Source organism: Rattus norvegicus, chromosome 6, assembly GCF_036323735.1.
Source record: "Rattus norvegicus strain BN/NHsdMcwi chromosome 6, GRCr8, whole genome shotgun sequence".
Taxonomy (NCBI): domain Eukaryota; kingdom Metazoa; phylum Chordata; class Mammalia; order Rodentia; family Muridae; genus Rattus; species Rattus norvegicus.
Genome location: NC_086024.1, coordinates 124,373,426 through 124,385,773, shown reverse-complemented (window position 1 = coordinate 124,385,773; position 12,348 = coordinate 124,373,426). Strand labels below are relative to the sequence as shown.

General features: G+C 48.4%; 1 protein-coding gene across 19 annotated transcripts in view; it reads left to right on the top strand.

Moving 5' to 3' along the window:
* Positions 1-12,348, top strand: part of Foxn3 (forkhead box N3) — a 380,376-nt gene that overhangs the window by 186,297 nt on the left and 181,731 nt on the right. The gene's annotated exons all lie outside the window — the stretch shown is intronic.

Below are 12,348 nucleotides of genomic sequence, written 5' to 3'. Positions count from 1 at the left end.
TCACTTTTGAGGGGTTGGTGGTAAGGGCTATTGGAGGTAGTGAATTTCAGCACACGGAGCAACTTTGGAACTGTCCCAAGAACCCCTTCTGCTTCTTTACAATGTAGCGATAGTTAGATTTAATACTCAGTTTAACAGGACTGAGAATCACCTGGAAACAGAGTCTCAGTGGGAGACTCTCTAGATCAGGTTGACCTATGGGCATTGTGTGGGAATTGTATTGATTATACTTACCCACTATGGGTGGCACCATTCCCTGGGCTAAGACAGAATTTCTTGGTTAGATTAAAAAGGAGAAAGCTAGCTGAACACTAAACGTTCTCTCTGTCCTCTTGACTGTGGATGTGACGAGATGCCTCAAGTTCCTGCCACGTGACTTCCTTGGAATGGTGGACTCTGACCTGCAATTGTGAGCTGAAGTAAAACCTACCTTTCTCCTAGTTGCTTTTGTTCATCCATAAAGGAGACTGTGTTGCATGCTTGTGATGCCTTCACCTTTCTCTCATTTCCATAGACTGCAGTGGCTGCCCCCTAACTACTGCAACATTCTTTGGTGTCTCCTTCCTGCCAGCTGCCCTCAAATGGCCTATGGTCACGGGGTTGAGCGAACTCAAGGCCCCTGATGTAGGCAGGAATAAATGCCAGCTGTCTAACACACATTGTCCTAATTTTCCAGATCAAGAGATTGAGCAATTCACCACTGTGTACCAGCCCATGTCATCATACTATTTTTCAAAATGGGGAGAAATGTGATAGATTATTCTCTGCCAGGAACTAGTGTTACAAAAACTTCACAGAACTCAGGTAGTCAAGACTGGGTGAAAATTAAAACAGACCAGGAAGGCATTGGGTGACTGCCAAGGGGTTGGCCAGTGGCCAGAGTTACATGGGCTGAAGCTTTGACAGAGCAAATGGCCCACGCTGGATAGTGGTGCCACTCGAGGGGCCCGAGGAGAAGAAACGATTGTATTAGCTGCTGTCGGAAGGAGGGCGCTGCAGGCCATCAGCGTTGGCTGGGACACAGAGGTGGGAATGACACTGAGTGTGAAAATTGGGATCAGAACTTTCCACAGGGGTCTGCTGGGGCTCTGTGGAACGGTGAGAACCATTTGTATCCAGGGTCTTACAGCTTCACAACTGTAAATTAGATAGCACAAGCTTTTACACGGTGGAATTAGAGGTTCAGAGAGCATCGGTGACTCGCTGAGAGTCTGGGCTACCTTCTGAGACTTTCTTCAGTATTGAGGCAGATGGCTCCTGTGACTGGGAGAGACAAGTGGGTTTGGGAAAGGGGCCAAGGTGTACTGCAGCTTCTTGAGTGCTGTGCTGAGGGGCTGGGACTCTGTCCTGAAGGCAGTAGGGCTGAGGGCCTGGCTCAAAGCTTGAAGTGTCCTGAAGGCCGTAGAGAACCAGTAGCTGTTCTTGAGCCCAGTTCCTGGTACCTACCTCTTCTTTTTTTTTTTTCTATTCTTTTTTTTTTTTTTTCTTTTCCGGAGCTGGGGATCGAACCCAGGGCCTTGCGCTTGCTAGGCAAGCGCTCTACCACTGAGCCAAATCCCCAACCCCCGTACTTACCTCTTCTACATCAAGAATTGTTTGTTGCCCAGAAATTCATGGAAAGACCATAGCGGATACTCAATGCTTTCCATAGGGTTCACTGATGTAGACCAGATTTCTTTTCTTTCCTTTTTTTGTAATTTATTTTTCTTTTATTGAAAATGGATTTTTCTCCCACACAACACTTCCTGATCAGTCTCCTCTCCTGCTTCCACTCCCCTAGTTTCTCCCTACCTTCCCGCCCATCTGGATCCACCCCCTTTTGTCTTTCAGTGGAAAACAAACATGCCTCCAGGGGATAATAAAATGAAATGTAATAAGATAAAACAAGAACTAACAAATCAAGACTGGACAAAGCAAGCAAACAGAAGGGAGCCCAAGAAAATGCACAAGAAACAGAGGCCCACTCTTTGACACATTCAGGAATCCCACAAGAACACCAAAATGGAAGCCGTAATGGACACAAAGGCCCACCTCCTCTTCTACAGGGTTCCCTGATCTCTGATGGCGACATCACATTTTAGGCTGAGTGTGTGGACCAGATTTCTTTTCAAACAAGGAAAGGTTAGGGAGTGGTACTATTAGAAGGTGTGGCCTTGTTGGAGTAGGTGTGTCCCTGCGGTTGTGGCCTCTAAGACCTTCACTCTATCTGCCGGCAGTGTTCTGCTGGCAGCCTTCAGATGGAGATGTAGAACTCTCAGCTCCTCCTGTGCCATACCTGCCTGGATGCTGTGAACCTCTGAACCTGTACTCCAGTCCCAATTAAATGTTGCCTTTATAAGACTTGCATTGGTCATGGTATCTGTTCACTGCAGTAAAACCCTGACTAAGTCATAAACTATCAAACTATCTCTCGATGTTTGAGTCATCTACCTACTCTTTCCGGTCTCCCCTTGTGCTCATCACAAAGCCACCAGGACAGTTCATCACACAGCCCTTTTTGCTCTCTGTTGCCTGGAGCGATGTGTCGTGCAGTACGTCTCAGATTACCAGCTCTAAGAATAACAGTTATTCTAAGGCAGATTTCACAGGCTTATTAAGAACCCCTGGAGCTGTTGCATGGGAATTGAATTGGGCATATTCTCTCTCTCTCTCTCTCTCTCTCTCTCTCTCTCTCTCTGTGTGTGTGTGTGTGTGTGTGTGTGTGTGTGTGTGTGTGCACCCAAGCTTGATATCACTGTCCTTTTAATCACTGCTCTTGTGTTTTGAGACAAGGCATCTCTGTCTGGAGCTTGCTGGTTCATCCTGACCCAAGAGCCCCAGGAACCCTCTTGTCTCTGCCTCCCCAGTTTAGGGAATTATAGCCACATGTCACCATATGTGCTTTTATCATGGGTCCTGCAGATCCGAACTTGGGTCCTCACACTTGTGCATGAAGCAAATCCACAGCCCTGGATATTGGATTTTAAAAGCTTCTCACATGATTATGCTGAAATGGATACAGCAAGGGGAAAGCTCAGGGGTTCCTGAGTTCTGTCTTTCCATTTTAATTAGGTAAGATTTTAGTGTTGTCCAGTGAGCTGTATTGTACAGTGAAACTCTACTAAAGGATTAACGTAACTATCATCAGCTATAACCTATTTCACTTTATTCTGATCCCCCCACTTCTAATCCTCATAGTGAGATAATTTATAGCAAATCTTATCTCTCTTGCAAGAGGACTAAAAGACACACATAGCCACAAACCCATGTAGTTATAACACTGTCTCCCATTCCTGTCTTTCATACACAACCGTAGTGTTGGGATGTACCTGATGGTCCATCCAACAGCTCACCCGTTCAGACAGGGCCCAGTCATCCGATCTCACTGCTGGGTCTCCCAGGGTCCTTCCCTGACTAACTAGGAAGGAGAGGACCTTGTGCTATATGCATACGCTTCGTTCTCCTTCGTGTGTCTTTCCATGGAATTGTCACGTGTACTCTGTTGTTGTAAGTGGTTTATCTTGTCTGCTCTGACCTCTGAGACACCCCAGCCTGTGTGCTTCTTTGTTTCATTGATTACCCAGAATGTTCTGGAACATTAGTCTTTGCCTGTGAATTGGCACTGTGCTCCTGGTGAAATGCACCCAGATCCTTCCTGTGACGTGGGACCTGCTTCTTCCTTCTAGTATTGGGTAGAGAATTCTAACCTTCCGTAGAAGGGATGGCAACGGTGACCCGTGGAGGTGTGGCTTTTATTGTTGTTGTTTGTTTGCTTGTTTGTTTTTTAACTTTACCTAAGTATCTGTTTTGAAGTCTGTGTTCATTAGTTTTAGTTTGTGGGTTATTTTTAAGGATTTCCTCCATCTGTAGAGATGAATTTGATAAGGTTCCTCCCAGAAATATGATTCACAAGTAAGAGAGTACTGGCGTCATTCCTGAGTGGTCCGTGAAACTTCTTAGAACTCATTCATTTAACTCATTAGCATAGGCTTGTGTCAGACAAGGAAAGGAAATTCCAGCCTAGTAGGGGAGGTGAACTTGCAAAGCAGTGGCTTTATGAGGTTGCATAGACCCTTGCTCCTTGGGTCGTCTGAAAGAGGGTGAAGGAGTGACTGCAGCTCCTTGGTTTTTATGCAGACTGATAATGGGGAAGGCAGAGGTGGCTCACAGTGTACTGGCCTGGGTATTAGAGAGTGGGGTATTAGAGACTGATAATGGGGAAGGCAGAGGTGGCTCACAGTGTACTTCCTGGATATTAGAGACTGGGGTTCTAGAGCTGACTTAGTTGGAGAGGCTCTGTGATCTTGGGCGATCTCTGTTCCTCTCCCACCACAGACAGCTCCATGCATTTCATGCTTCCTCAGTGTTTACTTAGTGACTGGTCAGCAGAGCTGGTACACCTATCCCAGGCTTCCAGACCCACAAAGAGAGCTATCACCTTCCCTGTGTATGCCTCGGAGAGACACATGGGGTGAGTCCTGGACTCCCGTCAACGTCGGCCAATGTTGGCCAACTGCAGGCAGTCGTCACTGGAACCTGGGAATCAGTGTTTGATTTCTGAAACAATTGAGGCCAGAGCTGGGGCCAAGTCCTTTCTTTGCTGGGTTAAGTCTGCTGAAGACCCCTCCCCACAGGAGCAAAGTGACTGGGTTGTGCGTGGCCTTCCAAGGCCTTTCCTGCAAAGACATCCTAGGGGACGACGCAGCTAGGGAGTCACTTGATGCGATTCATCAAGACCCTGTGTGTCCTTGGGGCCTTTCTCATCTCCTCTGTCATCCAGTCAGCTGGTGGGAGCCAGCTCTTCCGAACATGAAGTCTTAAGGGACCCCGGGCTTAGATAAGGACAGTGACGTCAAGTGTCCTCTGGACCTACTGAGGTTCTAAGACCAGCTGTCACCATGCAGGCCTCACAGAGCACACACATCTGGCCAGATGTTGTAGTCTGGCACATGGACCAAGGGCTCTGGTTTTTGTTCTTTCTGCCTGCTCTGCTTTCTCTGTCTCTACATTTCCTAATGATACCTCTCTTCTCACAGGTCTAAGAGAACACTAGGTGAAGCTGGGCCTCTGCTTGTCCCTGGTCTACACAGGTCCGACCTCTGATCTGTCTCTTTTGACTTTTGGTTGTTGGTAGCTGTCACTCTGTCCTCTCTGGCCCTGGGGACAAGCTGCGGTCTCTACAGCTGTGATTGGTTGCCAAAAAGCTACTGTGTTACCTACCCTGAATTTTTTTTTTATTATTATTAACTTGAGTATTTCTTGTATACATTTCCAGTGTTATTCCCTTTCCCGGTTTCCGGGCAAACATCCCCCTCCCCCCTCCCCTTCTTTATGGGTGTTCCCCTCCCCATCCTCCCCCCCATTGCCGCCCTCCCCCCAACAATCTAGTTCACTGGGGGTTCAGTCTTAGCAGGACCCAGGGCTTCCCCTTCCACTGGTGCTCTTATTAGGATATTCATTGCTACCTATGAGGTTAGAGTCCAGGGTCAGTCCATGTTTAGTCTTTAGGTAGTGGCTTAGTCCCTGGAAGCTCTGGTTGCTTGGCATTGTTGTACCCTACCCTGAATTTTATGAAGACAATCCTGCCTGACTTCCTCCTTCCCGTGTGCAATGTTTAGTTGTGCTATTTCTTAGTCCTGTGGGAGAGGGTGAGGCTTGTTGGGGAAGCTCCACAAATTACCCGGCCATAGCAGATCATTGGTCTGTTTGTCTTCAACATTTTGGAGACAGCCATGCAGGATGGCAAATCCCGCACTCAGACAGGAGCTCACACTTGGTCTCACTGTTGGATTTCCCAGGGTGTTTTGTATTGTTTTCCCAAGTGGGACTTAAAAGGTAAGTTGAGTTCTTCAGCGACTGCTCTGCTTTTTGTGAGTGTGACCTTCTTTGGAAGTAGGTCTTTGAAGATATAATCGTGCTTAAAGTGGATTGGGATGGTCCCTATTTATATATAGGGGAGAGTCATCCCCCCTCCCCTCCACCCCCACACACAGGAAGAATGCCATGTAAGGTTGGGGCAAGATTCTAGAACTATCAGAAAATACACTTCGAAGTGGCCTTAATACCCAGCCTTGGCCGTGCTTTGTGACTGGGGCCCTAGGAAGCAGATGCAGTAGTGAAAGAAGGAGCAAGAGTACAGGTGCCTTCCTGTGCAAACCTGGCAGCTCAGAGAACCCCCCTCCTCCAGCCCGGGGAGAGGCCCTTGAACTTGAGTCCGCCCAGGTGGGGCTGACTGTGTGCTTCATAGGAGATGAGACTGAGGCTGTGTTTGTAGCTATGCAGCCGGGCTGTTGGTAGATTTGGGTCTGAACTGTGGTCGGTTTCCTGAGCTTAGGACCTTGTGTGGCTTCTGCCTCACCCATCTATCCAAGGGAGGTCATTAGGAACATGAATATGTTTGCACTGAAAAGGAAGAGGCCAGCCTGGGGTGGGGGTGGGGGTGGAGGACAGAGGCTTGGGTGTTTCTCTCACGGTCCACAGGCACTGATGCCCAGTAGGGAGGTCCGAGGTGGCCTGGGCATGGAGCTCTGCCTGGGACCCTTGTTGATAGGCCAGGCACTCCCAAACTGCCCTTTCATTAAGGTCAGTGACTCCACCAGGGTGCGAGCGAGCTTTCTTCATCACTCCTTCCTCCTCTTCCTCCTCTTCCTTTCTTCCCCCCAAATGAAAGCATTTTTAGAAGACTTTTTCCCTATCGGGATGATAGTAGGGGGCGTGGCTTGGACTTTTGTTTGGTTTCCAGATTTGAAAAGGAATTGTCCTGTTTAAAACACTGACAACACCCTGCCGAAGTCCACCGAAGTTTTGGGACCGGATGTACTTACTACTCCCTGGCTTTGACCTCTGTAGATCGCTAGTGCCGAGTGCCCAGCTTGCAGGTCACCTGTCTCCTCTGGCCTGCCTCTGCTGTCCTGGGGGTTGGCTCACTGGGCCTGGAGGGTGGCCTTTGCCTCCTGGATACTGGAGACTTGGTTAGCACTCCAGGACACACTCACTGTCTAGCATCTTTAAGGAGGTAAATGCCATAAAGGTGCCTTGTGTGGAGTCAGGGCAGCTCTGGTTTGTGGATCGTCATCCACAGAGGTCTTTCGGGTGGGAACATAAAGTCACGAGATTCAGCATGCTTAACGGTGAAAGCCGGAGTCAGATGGACTCTTGGTACGGAGTGGAGGGCCTGGCCGGAGTCCTCTGGAGTTTTGAATGTATTGACTATTTTGTTCTTGTTGATACAATGTTTGCATGACCTCAGTTTACTGAGCATCTGAAGGCACTTTTGTTGAGTTTAGTAATAGCTTGTTATTTCTGAGAGGCACTTGTGTTCTGGACCCAGGCTGCTTTTGGAGGATGGGGCTCACTTCTGCCTTCAGACAGAAGGTCCAGGCAGTGCTGGCGCTGGGAAGCTGAGTAGTTAGGTCTCAAACCAGGGACAAAGGACTAACTGAGGTGCCTATTAACATATCAAAGCCAAAATTGCCAGCCAGCTACTCCCAGCATCCCTCAGTCCCTGGGCCCATATATAATGAAGCCATTTTGGTTACACCAGTCTCTTCGCCCAGGCCTCTCCTCTTGGTCAGAGGCTCCTCTCTTGCTCTCCCTACCCCTCTGCTCACATGGCCCTGTGGAGTTTGGTCCTGTTCACTCTGGACTCTTCCAGATGCCTCTGGCTGCTTTCTCCCCCATATCTATGATGATGATGATGATACCACCATACCTAGAAGCAGGCATGTTCTTTTTCCCCACTCATGACCCCTTTCTCTTACATCTTTTACTCAGTGGTGGAGATGTGCCCAAAGAGACTGAGTTAAGTAGATACAGTTTCTTACCGCCCTCTCTGGCAGGCTGAACCTATTATTCACCTTTGGGGGGCTAGAGAGAGAACTTTCTGGAAGCAGTGGTTACTTGAGCTCACCTCTTCTGAGGCTTTCTGAAGTCATAAGTACAGGGACTATTGAGTGAAGCTGGGCTCCCAGCCTCTGGACTAGCCTGTGAGAGCATCTCCTTCCCCAGCGGGCTGGGGGCCTGGGACTCAGGTGGTTTGTGGGGATTTGGTGGTAGGAACTGATTCAATTACTGAGGTGCTTCTTTGGACCATTTTTATTTTCTTTAATACCTGGTATTTTATTTTGCTAGGCTTTTCCCCCTAGAATGAAGGCACATTCAATAATAAGAATTCTCTACCACCTAATACAAAATGATACTGCTTGTCAGTTTGAAGAAAAAGCAAATTGTCTGCTTGGTGTTTTGGGATTTCCTCTTTTTTTTCTCTCTCTTAAAAAGGGGGGGGGCAGCTTAGAGAAAATCCTTGAACATAGTCTCCTGATTGAAAAACGTATGAGTGGGTTTCACTGCTCCGTCATTTTCTTAAAGAAACAGTTCTCCTCATTTATAGTACATTTCTGTCTATCTCAGTTTTGAGAAAGCATTGCCAGAACAGACTTTTTTTTTTAACGTTTCAAAATTGGGGGTTAAAAAAAAAAGCCCTCACAAATGAGGCAGACATTGGAGACAAAGACACAGGTCTAAGACTTTATTTAGCTCCTCGGTGACTGAGTGTCCTTAAGCATGATGCTTGTTTTGAATTTCCATCTGTGATGTGGGATTAATGATGCCTGTCACGAAGTTGTTTAAAAAATGATGTGATAGTACAGTCCTTTACTGCTGTGGGCACTGTGAATGCCATGCTGATGGCTTTTTTGTGTTGGTTCTGTGGACCAAATTATGCCCCTCCAAAAAGTATAGGGAGAGGCCTGACCTCTACTGTATGTTTGAGGCGGGACTTTTAGAGGTGAGGTCAGATGTGGCAACAAGAACGGTTGTGATCGGACTGGATTGGTGGCTTTGCAACAGGTGAGAGAGATAAGGTTGGTTTCCTTATAAAAAGAGGAAGAGAGAGACTTCCTCTCACCTGCATGGTCACATGCACTACACGGGATACAGGCCGTGTGGGACTGAAGGGTAACAACCTTAGTGCCAAGGAGAGAGGTCTTACCACCGAGTAGCTCTGCTAGCCGGACTTGAGCTTCCAGGCCCGTGAGAAGTGTCTGTTGTGTGAGCCACCCACTCAGTCTGTGGCGTTTGGTTGTGGCGGCCTGAACAGAGCAATGCAACTGCATGGCTCCTGCTCACCTTCGCCCTAATTAGAGGCCACTCCCTTGAGGTGACTGCTCACCAGGGCTGCTGCATTCCACCCAGGAGCAGCTGACTCGATGCCTCAGGGATGCCTTCTGTTTCTCTCCAGTGGCCTCAGTGAGTGTCACTTTGACAGGAAATAACTAAAACATAATTCTGGGGTCGGTTACTCCACTCCGACCACTCTGCATTTGGAGAGCTGAATGTTTGGGTGCCCAGGGTGTTGCATGTGAGCCTATACCCATGGGCTTGCTGAGAGGGGAGAGTGACGGAAGATCTGGTTCTCAGTGTTGGATGTCCAAACCTCTCTGTGTGTACACCGTGGCTTCTCTCCACGGTGAGCTACTGAACTTGTTATTTTTGAGGTGTTTGTCCCTCTTTTCCCTCAGGTACAAGCTGAGTTTGAGACCCAGAGAGAACATTAGCCATGTCCTGGTTTCCTTTGGACTCAGCCTTTGTTATTCAGAGAGAAATTTGACACACACATGCACACACAAGTATGCACATATGCATACATCATTAATAGTTTGAACATTACCAGCTGTGAGGTGTCTAACTTAACTTCCAGGTGATAGGATTATAGCTTTTAGACCAAGAATCCTGTATATAAACATTGACAGTATCCCTAGTAGCATGTTTATAGCACACACACACGTGTGTGTGTGTGTGTGTGTGCATGCGTGTGCATGTGTTATTCACCTTACTCCTGTTTGAGAAGGTCCCTGTTGTCTGTCTGTTGTGCTGTGTCAGATAGTGTAGCTGGCTCTCTGGTGTTCGGGGGTTCTCTTGTCCCTGCCTCCCATGGCCCTACAGGAGCACTGTGATTACAGATGATCACACTACACTACAGATCTGGCTTTTACGTGGGCTTTTGAACTTGGGTCCTCATACCCGCACAGTAAGTGCTCTTACCCCTTGGGCCGTCTCCCTAGCTCTCTTCTCTTAGTACGGATTCCCACAAGACATAAGACACGCTGCAAGTAGGACATTGAAGACAGACAGACCCACCGACACAAGGAAACATCATGTCTCTCAGAGGGCCACCAGGAATTAGGGATTACACAGAAAGACGGTCCCTAGAGCCTTCAGGAGCAAGACTCTGAGGGCTTCCTGATTTCAGGTTTCTAGCCTGTGAGAAAGCAAACGTCTGTTTTAAACCACTGAGTTAGCGCTAATCTGTTAACAAAGTCTACAAAATTCAGACACTCAAACTCGTATTCTTGCTTAAAACACAGCATTCTCTTTACTGAGGCTCACTTCACTCCACCTTTTCCGGAGAAGCCCGGCGAGTCCGATGGCTGTGCCACACGCTGTGGAAGGAACAGGGCATTTCTCTTGTGTTAGTCAAAATTTAGACATTGATAAAAAAGGCTGCTTTTCCAATTAATAGACGAAAGCATATGAATCACTTTGTGCTTTTGTGAGACATATGTTTAGCTCTGACTCCCTGAGGTCTTACTGAAATCATTGGGAACCTGGCCTCTGCAGTGTAATTCACAGATGGTGGGGACCCGAGCCAAAACCGAGGACGAGGGGAGAAAGGCTCAGCCCAACACACTGGGCTTACTTGAGTGTTTTCAGCAATAGGGTGTCGAGGGGACATTTGGATGGCACTGTTAGGCCACCCACCCCGACTTCTCCTCTGCTAGACCCAGCAGGCACCGTCTTTTCCCATGGCAGACTGTTTAGAGATGGTACCTTGTTCAAGGTGACCTCTAAGATTTTGCTCGTTTTCTCTGCAGCAAATACCAACATTTTGTCAAGCATTTTTTATGTTTTTTTAATGATCTCAGCTTCTCACAAAGTGGGTGCTTCCTGTCCCACTTTATCCACAGAGACTGATGGGTAATCTGTCACATGGCAACTGAACCCAACCCCTTCAAAAGCTCAGTATGCCACCAGTCCAACCCCAGGACAGTGGCTGGGTCTCAAAATGCAGATGGACGTACATGCCTCCTAGAGAAATAATCGGTGGGAGAGGAAAGGGAAAAGCTTGAGACAACGTGGGGAAGATGGAAGGTACTCGGTTGGGAATGGCTTGATTGACATCCAGGCCTACCAAGTTAAGAGTATGACCAGAAGGGGAAGGTGGCAGGGTGCCGGTTAGGCTGTAAGGAAGCCTATGACTGGTTAGAGTTCTGCTGTGGCCAGAGATTCCACAAAGGGTGATGTGGGTTGATTGATTTAGGAGCAGTGGGGAGGGGCAGGTGGTTTCAACTTGCCATTATAGAGGTTGACGTCCCAGGCGCCATTGGTTGGGTGGGCAGACAGGGAAAGGAACAATGTGGGACCAAGTCTTCTGGTGTGGGTGAGAGTGTGGGCACACCATGGTGGGGAGCAGTGAGAGAGTTTGTTTGGGGGGCTCCAGGGAAAGGGGTGAGTGTGTGTGTGTGTGTGTGTGTGTGTGTGTGTGTCCTGGTTGTGGTAGAACACGCCAGGTTGGGAACAACGGAGGATCATGTGAAAGCCTGGGTAGAGCTGGCCTGACTTTCATTTAAGCACACATTTTCCAGACGGCAGATGCCAGGATGGATGCTTGGACTTGGCCGCACACATCACGTGGTTGGGGTGTGGCGCAGTGGTAGAGTGTGTTGGGGAGAACTGTCTGGTCATGTGCTAGATGTTGGAGATGCTTCAGGAAACTAAAAGCAAATGTGTTCCCCACATGGCTGTAGGCCCTCATCAGTCACCTTAGGATCAGATAGTGAGAGTGGTGACTATGGTAAGCAGTAGTGGTTCAGATGCCTCTGTGGGGCGTCTCGGAGGAAGAGGACTTTGTCCTGTGGCCACCAAGTTTGACTCCAGTCTGGGCATCTGGGAGAAACTGGGTGACACTGAAAGTGGTCGGAGGATAATGGTGGCCTGTGGTCTGGGGGCTGAGGATGCTACTGTAGGCTCCCTGAGGAAGACAGAGGTCCCATGTGCAACCTTGGAGAGCACATGACCACCCTGCTGTTCACAGGAGAGGATAGTGAAGCTTGCAGTCTGAGTCACCTTAGCATTGGCACCACACGGGACAGATGTTTGGATCCCTGGGACGTCCTGTCGCCACGGAGCTGTCAGGGAAGTTGACAGCTTCCTGGCTCCAATGTGAATAAGGATTTGAGGCTGTTATTCAGTTTCCCAATTTTCCGCTGTTGTAGCAAATACCTAAGGTAAGCTGTACTTGGATTCATAGTTTTGGGGGTCTTAGTCCAAAACTTAGCCTTACTTTGGTCTGCCCTGAGGTAGCGTACCACA